The sequence below is a fragment of the Scyliorhinus canicula genome, chromosome 7 (genome assembly GCF_902713615.1).
Source record: "Scyliorhinus canicula chromosome 7, sScyCan1.1, whole genome shotgun sequence".
In the NCBI taxonomy this organism is placed as follows: domain Eukaryota; kingdom Metazoa; phylum Chordata; class Chondrichthyes; order Carcharhiniformes; family Scyliorhinidae; genus Scyliorhinus; species Scyliorhinus canicula.
In genome coordinates this window covers 92,907,768-92,920,453 of record NC_052152.1, presented here as the reverse complement: position 1 = coordinate 92,920,453, position 12,686 = coordinate 92,907,768, and the positions used below count along the sequence as shown (strand labels likewise).

Here is a 12,686-nt window from a genome sequence, read left to right as displayed (position 1 = left end):
GTCTTCTTGAATTATCACAGCTAGTACAGGGATTGAACACACGCCATAGGCGCCATTCTACATCATACTCCAGCCATGTAAGTTAAGCGATGCTCACCTCATCTAAAACTCTGCTCCCATTGTCCTATACCCCATCAAGTTCTACTTCTCTGGGCAGCACGGTGGCCTAGTGGTTAGCACAACCGCCTCACGGAGCTGAGGTCCCAGGTTCGATCCCGGCTCTGGGTCACTGTCTGTGTGGAGTTTGCACATTCTCCCCGTGTCTGCGTGGGTTTCGCCCCCACAACCCAAAAAAACGTGCAAGCTAGGTGGATTGGCCACGCTAAATTGCCCCTTAATTGGAAAAATGATTGGGTACACTAAATTTTTTTTTTTTTTAATTAAAAAAAAAGTTATACTTCTCTGTCTTGACCCACATTGGCTCCTGAGACCCCAGTGCCTCAAATTTAAAATTCTTATCCTCATGTTTAACCCTCATGATGGTGTTGCCTCTCCCTACATAACCTCCTCTGCTCTTATACCTTCCTCCAATCTTTCATTTCATTTTGTGCATCTCCTTATTTGTTCCATCATTGACTTCAACTGCCTCCAGTTCATGTGTGAAATTCTACTCCAAACAGAACCTTCTTAAAACCCACAAGCTTGACCAAGTTGCTTGAAAATTGTCTTGAAGTTATGTGTGTGTGAAGTGCCTTGCGACATTCTTCATTAAAGCCACTATATAAAGGCTTGTTGTTGGTTGATCCCTAGCCATCTTAAAAAGTTAAAGCCAAAACTTTGAGCATTCTAACAAGAAAGCTCATGTCTGACTAATTGGAGATTCAGTAAAAAAGGCATTTTGATTATTTTCTCTCTTTAAATTGGTCAAAGGTCACGACAATGGCTCTGGTTGTCTGGAGCGTTGAGTTCACAATGGTCCTATTCATCATACTGTACTAAAATAGAAAACTAAATGGATAGAATGTGGGACTGTGAGGCTTCAAGTGAGGGTCCAGCTTATTTTCTAAATTCTTTTTAATCTTGATGCTTCTTCCTGTTTTTGGAAATGCGATTTCAAACATTATCAAGAGACTAATTACCTTCTCTTATTATTAAGAAAGAGTTGTCTGTCCATCTGTCCCCCTGTATCTTTAAGTTTCTTTCTGAAGTGTATTATTCTTAAATGGGAAATATCTGTGAATGCCCCTGTCTCACAGTGACCGCTGGAGATGGTGGTGTCTTTTTACATGGCAATTAGACTAAGAGGGCAGAGACAGGCGTGCCAACTCCCTACTCTAGCTGGAGGCCAGGACCATTTTTGGATCATAGCCCTGATGGTTTATGAGGTCCACTCACATGTGGAATCTTCCCAGAGGTGGCCAATTTACAGGCCCCTTCCACATTCATCGTCCAACTAAGAATGGGGAATGATGTGCAGACAGGAGGGCCAATCCCAGTGCTCAAGAATGTGAGTGGGAAGCAGACCCAATGGGAGGGTCTTTTTTTTTCCAACAAGTGGCAAATTAACCAACTCCTCTTTACATTCAATGGCATCATCATTGCTGAATTCCCCCAAGTTGACAGCATCCTGGGGGCTACCATTGACCAGAAAATGAACTGGACCAGCCAGAAAATGCTATGTCGGCAAAAGCAAGTCAGAGGCTGGGAATTCTGCAGTGCGTAACTCATTGACTGACTCCACAAAGCCTGCCCACCATCTACAAGGCAGAAGTCAGGAATGTGATGGAATACTCTCCACTTGCCTGGATGAGTGCAGGTCCAACAACACTCAAGGAGCTCAACACAATTCAGGACAAAGCAGCCTGCTTGATCAGAACATAGAAAATAGAACATATAGTGCAGAAGGAGGCCATTCGGTCCATCGAGTCTGCACCGACCCACTTAAGCCCTCACTTCCACCCAACCCCGAAACCCAATAACCCCTCCTAACGTTTTTTGGTCACTAAGGGCAATTTTATCATGGCCAATCCACCTAACCTGCACATCTCTGGACTGTGGGAGGACACCGGAGCACCCAGAAGAAACCCACGCAGACACGGGGAGAACGTGCAGACACCGCACAGACAGTGACCCAGCGGGGAATTGAACCTGGGACCCTGGCGCTGTGAAGCCACAGTGCTATCCACTTGTGCCACTGTGCTGCCCGTATCCATCATGCTTCAGGACAGCTGCCTGATTTATCCCAGCCTCTGAGCCATCTTGCCGGATGTGACATTTTATCAGCACTGGCTACCCGCCTAGCCACAGCAGGTAGCCAATTGGATTCTATTAAATGCTCACTTGGGTGAAACTGGTGATCCCACTGGAATGTTCCCGATGGCAGACAAGTGGCATCATGGAGGACAGAAGCCTGGCAAGTACCTGGAGGTGACCTCCTCACAGTAGGACACTGGACTAAATCACTGGCTTTTATAGCAGACCAAGGCATGCCAGCAGCACGGTTCAATTCCCGTACCAGCCTCCCCGAACAGGTGCCGGAATGTGGCGACTAGGGGCTTTTCACAGTAGCTTCATTGAAACCTACGCGTGACAATAAGCGGTTTTCATTTTCATTTCATTTTTCATGTGGGGTGGCCTTTGATTCCTCTAAACGTCTCTCAACCATGAACCTCCTGGATCAGGGGGTCACAGCTGAAGCTGCAGGCCACTCTGTGGAGGGAGTCTCCCTCTACAATGATGCCCGAGCAGCCGTGGCCACACTTTATTTATAAAGATTCAGAAGTCTCCACAGAGTGCCTCCATCTTGAGACACCTTCAGGTACCACCACCTACATCGGCAGTGCCCATCTCTCCCATTGGGCCTACCGCCCACACAAATCCTAGGACGCTGGGTTTGGCCCTCACACCAGTCCCCATTATTAGTTGGATGATGAATATGGAGGGAGCCTGTAAATTGGTCGCCTTCGATAAGAATTCACATGTAGGTAGACCTCAGAAACCATCGGGGTTGTGACCAAGAAATGGCCCTGGTCTACGTTTAAACACAATGGTTGGGATTTTCCATCGCATCTGCCACAATACCGGAAATGAATTGACCATCAAATTTTCCACCCCACCGCGACAATTGTCACGGAAAGGGGACTGGAAAATTTGTACCAAAGTGTGCAGTTTGTGCTTTGCACTAAAAGATACTGAGGGTAAAATGCAAATTCAATGAATTTCTACCACCTTGGTCTTTTTAGTCTTCCGATATTTACCCATCCTCCTTCGGAAAGGAGACAAAGTCTTGTCTTGCGTTATTCCTTGCATTGCTACAGGGAGTGGCTGATATTTCAGCTTAGGCATGCCACCCTGCACATCGTTACAAGTTTCATTTCACAGCGACACAACTTTCTTGTACATGCTGCCAAACACCGAGTGAGGTGTTTGAGATCAAATGCCAGGGCCAGAACAAACTGGCAGGTATTTTCAGATTTTTAGATATACAAAGTGCCTGGAGGTCATGAAAGACACATCTTCCTTTCTGTTCTCTGTGTTGAAAGCACATGTTCCAAGCTGAGTCTACACATCATTAAAATTTAATGTGAAGGCAGAAAATCTTTTAACTTTGTAGACTGACGGATAGCTGACGAAAACCCTGGGGAAAAATGTCCATTTATTAATCCATTTACTTCAGGAGATTTGTTCATTTTGGATTCGCGACTGTTTAAGTTCAATCAACAATTTAAACATGTTTACTATCTGCTCTCCAAAAAAATAAATCAGTCAGATCTGACTGAGTCGTCTCGGGATTTAGATTTTAATCACAACATGTTAACTATTTTAAACATCTCTCCCTGCTGCCAACCCTTTGATCATTGATTCCATTTCATTTCTATTCGCCTGTTCCAGGGGAGGTCGGAACTTGTAAACTTCAAACAAAATATTATCTGATCGGGCAACTGCCCCTGTTATTGATCTGCCTCACCGTCCATCACTCCACCGCCTCCCGTGAAAATGGATGTTGCTGTCATAATATCCACTCATGTATATAATGAGATGCAGACAGATAATGATTGACACATAGGATGACCAATGAACACACAACACAGAACAACCGATCACCAGACAAGACACCACCACTATAAAGCTCACAGGGCATTAAGACTCCCGCTCTTTTCGGGACCCAAACACTGAGACAGTCAGAGTGCACAAGTCAGTGGGCATTATTGCCATGTGGTAGCTAGTAGGTCTGGTTGAGCCAGTAAGAGGTCGTCAGTAGGATTAGTAGAGTGTCAACCCACAGCTCAACATGTACAGCAGTTCATAGTTTAAATAAAACAGTGTTGGATCATCTCTGGTGTTAGACGTTTGTTTCTACCTTCCCTGCATCCAGTTGCAGTCAACGTCAAACCAACCCGCCTAACATCAGTTGCCAGTTTGAATTATTATCATACTTATTTTCAGAGGTCTTATGCATTTTTCCAAAACAAAGGCTAATTTATCTGGAATATATCTCTAGGCCATTTTATGGTAAGTTGGGAGAAGGTGAGAAAGGAGGTAACTGGTACATTGGTAGAATTTACATTTGAGAAGGAGGAGGTGTTAGCGATGCAATCTTTACTTAAAATTGATAAGATAAAGGATCGGATGAGGTGCGTCCAAGGGTAATGAGGGAAGTGAGGGTGAAAATTGCAGTGGTATTAGTGATAATCGTCTAATCTTCCTTAGACACAGGGCTGGTGCCAGAGGACTGGAGAATTGCTAATGTTACACTCTTGTTCAAAAGGGGTGCAAGGATAATGCCGACCAGTCAGTTTGCCCTCAATGGTAGGGAAACTTCTGGAAACTCCCTTTTGGGTCAAAATCAATAGTCACTTAGGTGCAGAATGATTAAGAAAAAACAGTATGGATTCATTAAAGGAAAATCATGTTTAACTAACTTGTTGGAGTTTTTTGAGAGAATAACAGAAGGTTGATAAGGACAGTATTGTTGATGTGCTGCATATGGATTTTCAGAAGGCATTTGATACAGTGCTACACCACAGACGTGTGAGCAAAATTCTAGTTTATGGAATTAAAATGCAAAGTAAGCACTTGAAATTGACTGAGTAACTGGAAACAGAGGACAGTGATAAATGATTGTTTTACAGATTGGAGAAAGGTTTGTAGTGAAGTTCCCCAGGGTCAGTGGTGGGATCCTTGTTCTCACTGATATATGCATGACCGAGACTGTGGTGTTCAGGGCATAATTTTAAAATTTGCTGACGATATGAAGATTGGAAATGTTGTCAACTGTGATGGGGATAATCTTGAACTTCAAAAGGATAAAGACATGCTGGTAGATTGGGCAGACAAGTGGCAGATGAAGTTCAATGAAAGATGTGCGAGGTGATTCATTTTGGCAGGAAGAATGCAGAGAGACAATATAAAACAAAGGGAGAAACTCTAAAGGAGATCTAGGAACAAAGCGACCTTGGTGTATATGTAAATAAGCCATTCAAGATGGTAGGGCATGTTGACTTAATAAAGCATTTGGTATATTAGACTTTATTAATGGGGCATTGTGTGCATGTTTAAGGTGGTCATGTTGAACCTATATGAGGCACTAGTTAGGCCTCATCTAGAGTACTTCCACCAGTTCTGGGCTCCATTATTGAGGTAGGATGTGAAGGTATTGGAGATAATACAAAGGAGCTACACAAGAATTATTCCAGAAATAAACAACTGGAGCAATGAGGGGAAATGGAGAGTTTGGAACTGTATTCGCTGGAGAAAAGAAAGATGAAAGGAGACTTGGTTGAAGTATTCAAGATCCTGAGGGGTATGGACAGGGTAAATAGTGAGAAACTGTTCTGTTATAACCCCTACGAGACCCAAGGGGATGACCCGATTAATCTTCCCGTGAACCTTGTGGAATATGAGGTCCTCCGCTGAGGGGCGGAGACCTTAAATCCGGCCCAGTGAGGAGCCGAGATACAGAGTAATCCCGACAGGGACTGTTACTTGCATATACTTTACTTTGGCAATAAACTATGTATTTTGACTCTCCTTTCCGGACTTTTCTGTGACTACTAAATGTTCCCACAGAGAACATCAAAAACTAAAGGGCACAGGTTCAAAGTAATTGACAAAAGGAGTAGACGTGATCTGAGGACACTTTTATTCACCCAGAGGGTGGTTGGGATCTGGAAGGAACTTCCTAAGAGGGTGGTGGAGGCAGGTTTGATCGAGGGATTCCAGTGGGAATTGGCTTGCTGTCCGAAAAGTAAGATTACGGGAGGGGCATGGGATTAGGTAAAATGCTCTTTCAGTGAGCTAGTGCAGACTTGATGAGCCGAATGGTCTCCAGCCTGTGATTCTGTGAAGTTATTCCATTGCACGTAAATCATTGGGGAAGCCAGGTTCAGAGTATTAGAAGTTAAAAATTCCAGACTGATGTAGAGCTTGAAATTGTCATGGTTTTGTTAAAGAGAGCACGGTAGCATTGTGGATAGCACAATTGCTTCACAGCTCCAGGGTCCCAGGTTCGATTCCGGCTTGGGTCACTGTCTGTGCGGAGTCTGCACATCCTCCCCGTGTGTGCGTGGGTTTCCTCCGGGTGCTCCGGTTTCCTCCCACAGTCCAAAGATGTGCAGGTTAGGTGGAGTAGCCACCTAATTGCCCCTAGTGTCCCAAAATTGCCCTTAGTGTTGGGTGGGGTTACTGGGTTATGGGGATAGGGTGGAGTTGTTGACCTTGCGTAGGGTGCTCTTTCCAAGAGCCGGTGCAGACTCGGTGGGCTGAATGGCCTCCTTCTGCACTTTAAATTCTATGATCTATGATCTATGATCTTTCCAATCAGCCTCCAACATTCCAATGGAAGGGGAATAGGTACATCCTCTGCCCATGTTTCCTCTCACACCATGTCAGCTTGGAGGTGGGACTAAAAGTGCCACTTTCCACAACGATGCCATCAATTCCACCATAGAATTCGTATAGTGCAGAAGGAGCCCATTTGGCCCATCGAGGCTGCACTGACCCTCTAAAACTTCCCACCCTATGCCCATAACCCCTCATAACCTGCACATCATTAGACTGTGGGAGGAAACCGGAGCAGCAGGAGGAAACACACGCAGACATGGGGAGAACGTACAAATTCAACACAGGCAGACGCCCAAGGCTGCAATTGAATCCAGGTCCCTGGCGCTGTGAAACAGTTGTGCTAACCAGTGTGCCACCAAGCGTAACAGTTGTTGGTTAAAAAGCTTGCACATAATAGTTGCCCTGGCCTTAAATTTATGAAAAGGTACTCTGAAAAGTAAACTTGTCATCATTGGAAAAAAGATTAGATGGGAATAGAATCTGTTTTTTTAAAATGCTGACAAGGCAGATAATGTTGTAGACTGCATGTGGTCCAGAAGCGGGACTTGGGATTAGAAGGAACTTTGTCCCATGAGTCAAGGATTTGTGCAGTAGACGACCAGCTAAGGGTGTATCTTTCTTAAATAAATATCTGGTTAGAAATGGAGTTAGAAGTTGTATGGATTAGTGAAAATGAGATTGCCAACTGCTGCATGAAACTGTTGAAAATATGAAAATAAATGTTACTAACTCATGTATGAATAATACAGGATATAAGATATGTTAGTTATAGTGATCGTTTTACTGGACTAGTAATCCAAAGAATGTGAGTTTAAATCTCACACTTAATTTGAATTCAGTTTTAAAAAAATCTTTTCATTATATTGAAGAACCTCAAACCTGACTGAGAGGAGTGTTGGCAATTTTTTTAATTGTCTTGCTCCTGGCTTTCTCCAGGTGTGTAGGGTAAATGTTGCCCTTCAGACTTGGATGTGTCATGATTTCACATTAATAGAACCATCGCTGCCTTGACTTCCATTAGTCCACCTTCCTGCCATCTAAGCCAAGCCCACGGATGCAAGGCCTCAGCAGCCTGCTTCACTATGGTTCGACTTAATTTCCTGCATCCAATCTGTCATTAAGACCACCCAAGCGCCCCAAGATATTGCATTAAAATAAATAGCTACAATGACGGAACTAAATGAAAATGATGCTTACCTGAAAGCTCACGGATTTTATACAGAGACTGACTGAACCAAGATGTCCCAACCTTAACTCTGTGGAAGTGAATGGGTTTTGAATGAGAGAGAATTTTGCCTATATAAGGACATAAGACTTAGGAGAGAAGTAGGCCATTCAGCCCATCGGGTCTACGTCATCAATCAATAAGACTGATCTGATTGTGGCCTTAACTCCACTTTCCTGTCTGTCCCCCATAACCCTTGACTCCCTTGTCTACCAGAAATCTGTCCAACTCTGCTTTGAATAACTTCAATGACCCGGCCTTCAGTGCTTTTTTTGGGAAGAGCTATTGACTAATAACCCTCTGAGAGAAAAGATTTCTCCTCATCGCTGCCTTGAGAGGGAGACCCCTTATTCTTAAACTAGCCCTTAGTTCTAGTCCCCCCACAAGTGTAGTCCAAGGCTATTGAACTGGCTGGAAGCAACCAACTGGAGTAGAAGAGATAGAGTTGGCCCTTGGTCAGTGAGTGATGGTGGCACGGGAGGGGGCAAGGAGATAAACCAACAAATTTCTTGTTCCCGATCAGTATCCTGCAATTCCTCCTCAAGTGCAGATGCCGAGTGAAGGCAGGATAAAGATCAGCTGTGATACTCATGATTAAATAGCCCAATGATGCTTGTAAATGGAGATTAGTTGAGTTGCGAGGAAGCAACTGGAGCCTGTGGGATTGTATTCTGGAAAGTATTTACTGTAGTTGATTTAAATTGGGACATGTTCAGGGTGGGAGGAAATTCTTGTCACAAGCTCAGCATGAGGCCCAGTATGTTCCATAAGCTTCATTTAAATAATGGAAGGCTGAAATCAGGCTGGGAGCTTGAGGATATTGGGGCCCAAAGGAATTGTCCCCAGCATAACGTTAGCACGGAGGAAGTGCGCCGCTATCAGGGAGAGGCAAGGCCAGGAGAGTGGAGGCCTAAAGACTCCTTGTTGGTCCCCGAGGGAACACTTCTGCTCTTACCTGCCCACAACAATTTCAGAGATAAATTAAATGAAAGGACTTACCTTGGCCTCTTCTACGACTATCTGTCGCTTGCGTCATGGCTCAGCTGTTGGATTTGGCTCCATGTAGGTCTCCCAAACACAGAAATTAAAATGGTAGTGAGAGGTGTGTGTGTGTGTGTATGGGGTGGGGGGGTCAGAAACAGGCTAGGAAGGAGGAACAACACCCTCCCCCACCATCTTATTTCACTCTCCCTCTCCCACAGGGAGAGTGGCAAGGAGGTGACTGGGGAGAAGGGAGGCAGATTGAAATCTACCCCAATGTTTTCAAGACGGAGGAAGGAGCAGATTAGCAATATAAGATGGAAAATAAATTATGAAAAGGCAAAGCATAAAAACGTACTCTCAGACTTTTCATTGAGTCTTTGATCATTTAAGTTGATAAAAGGAACAGACTTTATCTCTAAAGAGAACCGACTGCTGGATTCCAGCCTCCCATACTAATTCTTTAATTGTCCTGTCAACCAGTCCGTTCCTGCCAATGGTCACCATTGTGATAAATAGGAACAGGAATGCTGCATCTGCACACAAGCCAAAATTAATCATTTGAAGTTTGGATATAAATGGTCCTATTCAAATACTCTTACAAGAAAAGAATGACTTTTATTTTATGTAACTAGAGCCTGTTAAATGGTTATGGGAATAGAACTGCTTTGAAGACAGATTGATTGGTGACAATTTGCACATGCACAATGAAAAGAGCTTCAGGAGCCAGCCACTGTGCCCAAAATTTAGAAAAGAAAATCTGGCACACAGCTCCCAGTAATTGTCCCCAATCTATCTTGATGAGTAAATTATCTGTTCTGGTCAGTATCCTCTTTCCTGTCAATTAGTAAGAGGGATGAGAAACTGCGCTCGCACATTGCAATAATTCTTCCTCAAAGATTGTCTCTGCAGTTATTTTAAACACAGTAAAAGTCATCATAATCCCAGATGACTCTAGGCTACTTTACGCTTTGAGGGGGAGAGCTGATTGGTGGTGATTCAACCTGACGGTCACCGTACCTCAGGCGAGGGGCAAGGTTAAGAAGGTGCAGCCTTGATGAATAACCTCAGCAGACATGGGAATTGAATCCACGTTGTTAGCCTCACTCTGCATCACAAACCAGTTATCCAGCAAACTCAGCCAGCAGATGTTGGAACCAAACAAGCATGGTCATCGAATGCCATGTGGCATGTTCGATACTCTGATGGCATCAAGGTTTGCACAAGGAACCTAAATGGCATCAGAAGGTGCTGATGCAGAATGGTGCCTCACAGAGGTGTGACCGCAGCTTTGTTCCAGCATTTGTTTTGGCAAGATTATGCTCAGTTTCTTGCACGCAGAATTGAAGAGATCAAGAGTGGCTTATAAATCTGGTGCAGAGTAGGCAATGACACTGCAGTCATCTGCAAGCTATGGAACTTGTAAAGTTTATAGTTGTCAGTTTGGATTTGGCACAGAGACAACTGAGGTTAAAGAATTTTCCGTATAGGCATTATTTAGTAATACACCAGAGGGCAGATGATCTTTGATGAGGTTATTAGCCACTTTCAGGTAGATTGTAAATAGTGTGGGGGCTATCACACAGTCTTGCTTGACACTGGTCCGGATTTTGGAGATGCCATTTTCAGATCTCTCACTAAAGACAACCAAAGTCAAATCATCATGAAGCAATTTTAGGATTATGATGATGTTTCTTGGACATCCAAATCTTTGGAGCACAATCTACAGTGCCTCGTGATTTACCAAGTCAAACATTTGTTCAGGTTGATGAATGCAGTGAAGAGGTCTTTGTGCTGTTCTCATAATTCTTCTTGGACTTTTCTGACCTAAAGACAATGTCAGAGGTTCCTCTGAAAGGTCAAAAGCCACACTGTGTCTCTGAGAGGATTTCCTCAGACAGAGGAATTGGGCCTTTCAGGAGGATACATGTCAGGTTTTCCCTAATAATAGAGGCCAATATCCCGATAGTTTCCACAGCATGATTTATCTCCCATCCCAGAATCCATAGAATTCCAACAGTGCAGGAGGAGGCCATTTGCGTCATCGAGTCTGCACCGACCCTCTGAAAGAGCACCCTAACCTAGCTCCACCACCCTACCCTATTATCATAAACCCACCTAACCTTTAGACACTAAGGGCAATTTAACATGGCCAATCTACCTAATCTGCACATCTTTGGACTATGGGAGGAAACTGGAGAACCCGGAGGAAACCCGCGCAAACATGAGGAGAATGTGCAAACTCCACACAGTCACCAAGGCCGGTATTGAACCCGGGTCTCTGGCGTTGTGAGATAGTAATGCTAACCTCTGTGCCACCGTGCTGCCCTTCTTGAAGATCGTTACAATTGTCACCTTCCTGAAGTCAGAGAGGAGTTCATTTTTCCTTAAATCCATAGGGTGAGGTCAAAGAACTTTGATGTGGGCAAAAGTCCACCAGCTTTGAAGACCTTAGCTAGAATACCATAGGAACTGTAGGATTTGTTGTTTTTCATTCAGCTGCTTGTCGCAGCTCTCCCATTGATGGCAGTTCACCCATGGATTCTACCACAGGGTGGGTACTGGGGGGTTAGCTTGGAGAGTACCAGCTGCCAAAGTGGAGTCACAATTGAACGTAATGTTGGCAAGCATTATCTTACTTTTCCTTGGTGTATGTTGTTAAATGCACATGATGGACTCTAACTCACTAGTACTTCAGGCTGGTGTGGGGATATAAAATCTTGTGAAGCTGCTGCAGCAGCTGAAGGGACAAAGAGTTATGTGAGTAAACACTTATTCAGGGCACTGAGTCCACAATCTTGGGACTCATTGGTTGCAGTGTCACCCTCTGTAATCTCACCAAGGTGGGCTAGCTTTATCACCCAAGGGAGGGAAGGCCTCAAAGGGCTTGATTCAGCTCCATAGAGTGAGATAGCCTTGGCAGTATGTGCCACCACCAGTAACCACAGCATGGCTGCTCAATACTGAAAGTTCACTGACCTCTCCAGGACATCCAAGGTAATTGAAGGCAGACATACCTCACAACAAAGCACAATAATAAACATCCTACCCAGTTGTGATAACATTTCCATATTATCACCGATATGCATGTACCACAGAAACATTTAAACCTACTTCTTCTCCAACTGTTCCTTGGGTGGCACGATAGCACAGTGGGTGTCACTGTTACTTCACAGCGCCAGGGACCTGGGTTCGATTCCCGGTTTGGGTCACTGTCCGTGTGGAGTCTACATGTTCTCCCTCTATCTGCATGGGTTTCCTCTGGGCACTCCACAGTCCCGAAAGATGTGCTTGTTAGGTGAATTGGACATTCTGAATTCTCCCTCTGTGTACCCGAACAAGTGTGGTGACTAGGGGCTTTTCACAGTAACTTCATTGCAGTGTTAATGTAAGCCAACTTGTGACAATAATAAAGATTATTAATATCGCTGATCCTCGGTTGTATCAGCAGCTTCAATTTCTTACATGCGCCATCTCCAAACCCTTGCTCTCCACAGAGTCCAGCCCGGTCTGGGCGTCCCCTGTGACCACCTCGTCATTTCTTGCAGACCACCGGAGCTGTGCCACTGGAGCCTCATCTGTGCTGCTGGAGAAGAAATGTACAAGCAGCTCACAGTGTTTGTCATCTGTTTCACCTTCCATGTCATCACTTTCTGCATCATCCTCAACATCTTCATGCAGATATTCATGGCAGTGG

At 44.4% G+C, this 12,686-nt stretch overlaps 1 long non-coding RNA gene across 1 annotated transcript in view; it reads right to left on the bottom strand.

Moving 5' to 3' along the window:
* LOC119968625 overlaps window positions 1–9,133 on the bottom strand; it is a 91,706-nt gene extending 82,573 nt beyond the window's left edge. Inside the window, exon 1 of the long non-coding RNA XR_005461155.1 lies at window positions 9,008–9,133. This is a non-coding gene — a long non-coding RNA (uncharacterized LOC119968625). The remainder of the gene's footprint in view (window positions 1–9,007) is intronic.
* Between the last annotated feature and the right edge of the window lie 3,553 nt (window positions 9,134–12,686).